Source organism: Agelaius tricolor, unplaced genomic scaffold (genome assembly GCF_023055355.1).
Source record: "Agelaius tricolor isolate 1412-34295 unplaced genomic scaffold, bAgeTri1.0.p SCAF_2, whole genome shotgun sequence".
In the NCBI taxonomy this organism is placed as follows: Eukaryota; Metazoa; Chordata; class Aves; order Passeriformes; family Icteridae; genus Agelaius; species Agelaius tricolor.
Window position 1 is genome coordinate 10,120,261 of NW_027269262.1, and position 6,994 is coordinate 10,127,254.

The following is a 6,994-nucleotide window of genomic DNA, read 5'->3' on the forward strand; positions in this document are numbered from 1 at the left end:
TCTGTGGCATTGAGATATGTTTCTTTTATTGCACAGCACGTGTGAAAATGGTGGGGGAGCCTTTATTGGGAGGAATATGAAACTTTATAGCCACCACAGCCATGGACTGAGCTGCTTCAGCAGGTGCACTTTTCCAAACACCAGTAGAAAAGCTTGCAGTGAGAATGGACACATAGTAATTTGTATGGATGTAGAGTGGCACAGCTTATCCCTAAGTTAGAAATATTTATGTAAGTATAAACAAATATTTTTTTAAAAAATCCATAAATAAATATATTATAGGAATATATTTTACTTAGTAAAGAAAAGTTTTATACCAATATAGGTGCCTGTGCAACAGGGGTAGCACTCTTAGAGACTACATAAACTAAACCAATATATATTTGAAGCATACTTATATATGCATAACTATATTTGATACATAATTATAAGATGGAGAGTGTATGGAGATCAAGTCTGAGATGTGGTGTAAAGTGAGTGGCCCAAGGTGACCTTCATTGGTTTAAATGTTAATATAATATTGTAGTCACTATACTCCTGGCTGAAATACCTTTTGGACACAGTTGCTGGAAGAATGTTTTGCCCTGTCCCTCCTTTGCAAGTTACATCTCTAATATTTTACTGGCAGAGCTGGTGATCTGACTTGTCTCATGCAGGTCTGTCAAAATACCTACCTGCACATCTGACTGTGAAGAAGGTGTCTGTCCATAGCCAGGGGCTTTTGACTTGAGGCAAAGCATACTGAGCACAACAAGAATGAGCTGATCAAGACTGATCTGCACTTCCAAGAGTCTGGGGATCTGGAATTATTTACAAACTCATTGAATCCATAAATAGAAGCACAGTTATCATGCCATCACTGGACTACTTTCACACACTAGTTAGTGTAAATATGGTCTCTGTACCCTCATGTCAATATCTAGTCAGATCCACCAGCCAGGCACATTGTTTTCCATGCAAAATGGTCCTCTTTGTAGAAAGAATTTACACAATTTTTGATGGAAAGACAGCAAATCTGTCACTAGTTAAACATGGAAAACACAGTTTTGGGAGTGCTGCAACCTCCTGGAAAATGTTGGGCTTCCCACTGCAGATACTAAATACCATGTGGTGACAACTCTGTGTGGATGTTGGTGGGGCAGAAAGGGGAAAGTAAGGCATGTCCTAACACAGGAAGTGAGGTCTGCTTTTTAAGGGTGCAAAAATGCCTTGACCTTTTGCCTTTGGCAAAACCTCACTTTATACATGTCCTGTGGCCTGTGTCACCTGGCCATGTCCCAAGCTCACCTCTAACATGGCTACCATTTCAGCAATATGGTGTGTGCAAGTGTCCTGGGTGATTATCCATGTGACAACAGTACCCAGAGCCTTAAGCCAGGGCTGTAGCCCTTCATGTTAGGCACAGAGCAAGTACACTGTCAGTCTCACTCTGAACATCTCCTGGTCTAGAAAGACTGGTAAAAGAGGAGGAAAGGAAAGAGAAGCAGCAGAAAAAAAAATCATCCAGGGTTGCAGTGTGGAAACAAGGCAGCAGAGGTTCCTGCTAATGGGTGGTTGCTGTTTGCCTGCCTTCTCAGCACCCAGTGTTGTGTCACTTAATGCAGCAGAAAGTAACTTTTGGGTCATGTCTAGGCCCAGGGCTTTTGCAGCACAGCTCTACTGACAACCTAAGAGCATTTCTCATCCTGCGTGACTGCTGTGCCCTGCTGTGCCAGAGTGACTGTCCTGATGCCTGAGTGACAAACAGGTACATGTGCCCATGTAGAGGTTTTTCTAGGGCAAAGTTCAGCCTCCAAGTTTCAAACCGCTTGTATGCAGCAGATCATTGCTGCTGCTGGAGCGGGGCCTCGACTACCTGGACCTCTGATGGCACAGCCTCCATCTTACACTTTGGGCTGAAAGGTGCTCTGTGAAGGCTACATCGTGTTGTTAACATAACTGGTTTCCCAAGGGAGCTGTTTACAAGAGGTTATTTTTTGTTCTTTGGTTTTTCCCTTCACAGAAATGTCTGGTGCTTTCCAGAGTCCAATAGACTTTATCCACATTGCTAATGATTCAATGCTATTCAATGCTAATGCTATTCAATCTCCTTAACAGGACTGAGTGAGCAGTGACTGGTCAGCCCTCTGCAATGTCACTCATGATCCCTCCTGGACCTTTTGAGTGACTAGGCTGGTAGGAAATGACAACAGAGTGCTGATGAGATTAGCACTTCTTGCTCTTCATAGTGTAAAAAACCCCAGGACTAACTCATTCTTCAAGCTCCTCAGTGACTAATAGTTGTTTTATCATCCTTTCAATTAGAAAGCACTTATCAGCAATCTTTGCTAGCTCACTGCATGAATTGACCTGTCATTCACTGTCTCAGCCCTTGGAACTGGTAATTAAATTTAGCAATCTGCCTCAGCAGCTCCAACTGAGATACGGGGTATGTTTCCATGTGAATAGGCAGACACTTTGGGGTTTCCTTCCCAATAGAAAAGGGCTTTGAGAGAAATGAAGAAAGGTCCCAGGAGATGCCCTGTGTCAGGAACCTGCAACCCTGAAGGCCTCACAAGCAGAGCACAGTGAGTGGCATGGAGCAGCTCCACCATGGCTGCAGAAGGGTATCAGTGGGTATCAGTGGGGCCAACCTGACTACCCAGGGAGAGGAGCAGCTTTGTTTGGAGTCGGCCACCATAAGCTGGGACCAGCACACAATGCTGAGCACCTGCTTCATCCCTGATCTTTCCAAACTGCATGCTCTTGGAACAGTAAAGGAGATTTTCACTTTATTCTCAATGTTGAGGTATGTCAGCCTTGAAGTTTGGGCACAGATACAAAGCTCTGAAGTCAGGGTACCTCTTGGTTGTTGAGCAAGGGGCAAAGCAAAGCAGTTGCAGTGAAGTTATATGTGATGAAATCCAGGGATCAAATACACTGACACAGGTCCTACATCTTCTCTGGTACGGCTCTCCTCAGTGCCGGCAGAGGACACGTCCTATTGACAGTGTAAACAACAACAACAAATGTAAGCCAGCCTCCTGCTGGAGGAAGTTTTTTAAGGGGGCTGGCCCTACGGAAGAGTGACTGAACTGCAGTGGCTCGGTGTGATTTGCCACGCTAACCCGAGGGTAATCCAGCAATGTCACAGGTATTGCTGACATCGAGGCTGCACGCCTGTTGTTATCTCTGGCCTGTCCAGGTATCATTTTCTTTTTCAGATAAGAGGAAATTTGCAGATTGCTTACTCTAAAGCCATACTGCTGGTCAAGGAGCTTTGCCCCTCATCTGGATCTGTGGCTGATGAGAGTTGATAGGGGCTGATTTTCAGTAGCAAGCCCACTGTTTGTTTAAGCAACCTTTACTCTGAGGAAAAATCTTAAAAAAACCCACACAACCCTCTTCACAACTGCCAAAGGGTACAGAAATGCCAGGGTCCCCATTACTCACTCCAAAATCAGGTTCAAGTTGTCTGGCTTCGGGTTTTGGAGGAAAGGCACAATGTGCAGAGTTCACTGAACCCCACAGAAGACTTGGATTTGAATTTTTCTGGAGCTGCCTTAAAATATTTCTTACTGTTTCTGAAAATCTTTACTCTGTTTTACCACAGGAAACATCCTAAGGGGATTTTTCTGCTTCTTCTTTTTCCCCTCCTTTCACTACACCAGGTTTGTCTCCCTGCTGTCTTAAGGAGACCACCTACAACTTAAGAAAATAAAGATCTCTCTGAAAAAATACAGGCAAACCCGATATTTATGGGTCAGCTCCCCACAATATTTATCTAGTTGTCTGAGCTGGTCCAACCACAAAATGGGGAAAAAAAATCACTATCATGTGGTGGCTGGGAGGGTAATCTCTGTTAAAAAACAACAACAAAAACAAAGCACAGCAGCGTAAAATTGATGGGAAAAGTGCCAAGTAGAGGAAAGGAAAAGGACTGATATTTATGAGGTATAGTAAATAATAGCACTAGGACGTAGTGCTTGGTGAGGATAAAGCAGCAGATATCTTTAATTTGGAGCAGAGAGATGGGGTTTTGCCTAGTATAATTTATTTAAGAGGTTTCTCTGTGTTTATAGGGGAAAAAAGTAGTCCTGAATTTAAAAAAAAAGGCAAAAAAAAAAATACACTTTCTTCCCTGAAACCACCCAGAAGTTTCTTACAGGTTTCTGCACCCTGAAGATCATGTGCCTTAACTTCAGACCTGAAAAGCAGAGAAGGAAAGAAACACTTACAATTTGGAGCAAAGGCCGCCTTTCCTCACGGAGGGACTAAGCAGGGATGCAAATTACAGGGTATCTGTTTCAGGCCCCTTTCAGTATACAGCTCCTATAAGAGCTCCAGAGTAAGATAATCCTCTGGAGATCAGAGGCAGCGTGCTATTAGCAGGAGCTCATAGGTTACATTTAGTGGTGCCTGGGGTACCTTTATGCTGAAGTGTTAGTGTCAGCTCAAAAGCACATAATCCTTCTCTTGAGTCTAATTATACATTCATTGCACACGCAACAGAATATTCAAATGTGTTTAATTAGTCGAAAGATTGTGCTGTAAACCCACAAAAGCAAGGCAGGAAGGAATAAGGAGGAAAAGTCAAATAGGCTCTTTTATCTAATTGCATCTCTGACTACCTGGGAGTCCCCAAGCACCAATGTAAAAGATACTGTAAAAATATTTAAATACAAACCCATAGTTGAATAGGCTATAGCCACAGCAAATCCCTGTGTTTTGCCTATGCTCAATGACCAGTTGAATTGGTCCTGATTTACACAAGTTCATATAAAAAGGGAAAAGTGTACAATTTGTGTCCACTCAGCCCCTCAGCTGGATCACCTGTAACATTGGTGGTGTGGGCAAAAGACCTTCTATTGTTTGCAAAAGAAGTTTGTTACCTGCTTTAAAAATGCCTTATTTACATTTTATCATTAAAGTGTATTAAGTAAAGTTCTCAAGGATTTCCAGTAAAGTTTGGTTAATAGCACAAATAGAGGGTTATATTTAATTACAAACTGGCTTCACCCTTGAAAACAATGTCATCATTTTATCTTTTCATCTGAAGTACCTTGTTTTTTCTTGGTTTTTTTTGGTGTGGTAAGTTAACTGGATTCTGCAGGTGCTTTCTGAAATCTAATGGTGACATAATTGTTAAATAAAGTTGCAGCAGCTACGTTTTTACCATGGAGCCTGTAGCTAAAGGAGAGATCCAGCAAGAAGGAGAATGAAGGCTTGTGCTTCTGCCAGTTCACTCACTACTTATCCCTGGGTGAGTGCTCCTGGCTCAGATTTTCAGGAGTGGTCACTCAGCCCCCAAGCCCATTCATGTGACATTATTTTATACTCATTGCTGAGTATCAACAGCCCCAAAGGAGACCATCTCTGGACAGGCATTGGTCCCCAGCCAGGCATCTCCTCCCAGGGGAGCTGAGTGCCCTGGCCATGCTCTGGGTCAACCCAGCTTCACACAGCTTCAACTCTGCTTATCCCCACTCAAGTAGTATAATACCTCTATCTCAGAGACATTTTGGATGGAAGGGACACCTTCAAAGTAGGGTCATCTTCCATTTAAAATCAGCTTTTCCTGGGCCAGGACAGGGGCCTGAAGATATGGGTTTTCCCAAGGTGTGGTCTGTGGTATGTGATTAAGGGCAAAGACAGTGCAAGAGTGAAAGAAAAAACCAAGACATGAAGTGAGCTGAAAATCCAGCTCCTAGAATTAGAGGAGTTAAGGACACTTGGTCCTGCCTTAACAGAGTTCAGACAATTAAAACAAGCCATTACTATTGAGGATTAATTAGCTCAGCTGGGTTGGGTGACAATGAGTGCGCAGTGGGTTGTGACCATGAAGATGCTGTGTCCATGACCCATCTTTGAGAAGCTGCAGACTTTCCCCAGAGAATGGGTGTCAGAATAAATCTGCTCAGTATCCCCAAAAACAAAGGTTTTATCCTGGAAAGACAGGACATTAGTGAAAGCACAGTAGAAAATAGCCACTTCATTCTAACCCATATCATACAATACAGTGATTGTATTATTTCCTTCTAGGCTGGGAGCATGGTGCCATATGCAGAGCATGAAGCAGGATAGAGTGAATTTATTTCTTTAGCACTATTGAAATACACCATGTCTGTGTATGCAGCTTGTGGAATTTGTCATGCAAACACCTATATTGTTTTAGATACCCTTAAATAGGCTTTGAAAGGGATCTCAAAGAATACAAGATATTGGGGGACTGATTGACATTCTCTATGTACGGCACAGAACTGTGAGACACAGCTCCTCAACTTGCTCTGCACTAACTGAGGGAAGCCTAGGTGGCCATACCTCCCTGCTCTCCTCCCAGCTCTGTAAATAAAAGCTAGGTAAGTTTTGGCAGTCTTTTGCACTCTGGTGCAAGTAAATCTCCTCCTGTGCTGACTCTTTAATAGAGGAAATCTGTTTGAGCCACATTTTCTTTCTTCTTCCCCCTCTGCAGCCCCTGTCATTTGGAGATGTAGCTGGGGAGCAGAGTTCATGGCAGTGTGTCTTCTGAGGAGCAGGTTGGCCTGTTTGGATTTTTTTTTCACGAGGGTGCAATGACCAGGCTGTGGAAAAGGTGTTGTTTAGAGGCCTGGAGCCATTGTGGCATGGCTGGCAGGAATATTGAGGAGGACATGGTGAGGCTGCAGTTGTAACTGTAAGCACAACCTCTGGCCATAAATTTGATATTTTCTCCTCCTAAAACACCATCTGCTTGCTACTGTTTATATTCCATGCCAACCCTCACACATTCAGGCAAGTCTGTGCTACAGGGACACCTGTGGTCACAGCTCCTCCCTGAAGTCATCTTTGCAGCTTGGGAGGAAGGTGATCTCCCTTTTCAGAGTACTTCAGTCTGAATTAACAGAAAACTGCCTGTGGTTGTGGGCACATTACTTTGAGTGTTTATGCCACTTATCTGTTACTTAAAGATGGAGGTTTTGAAGACACTTTAAAGCGTTGTTTTTTTTTCTTTCAGCTGCTAATCTTACAGTGTCAG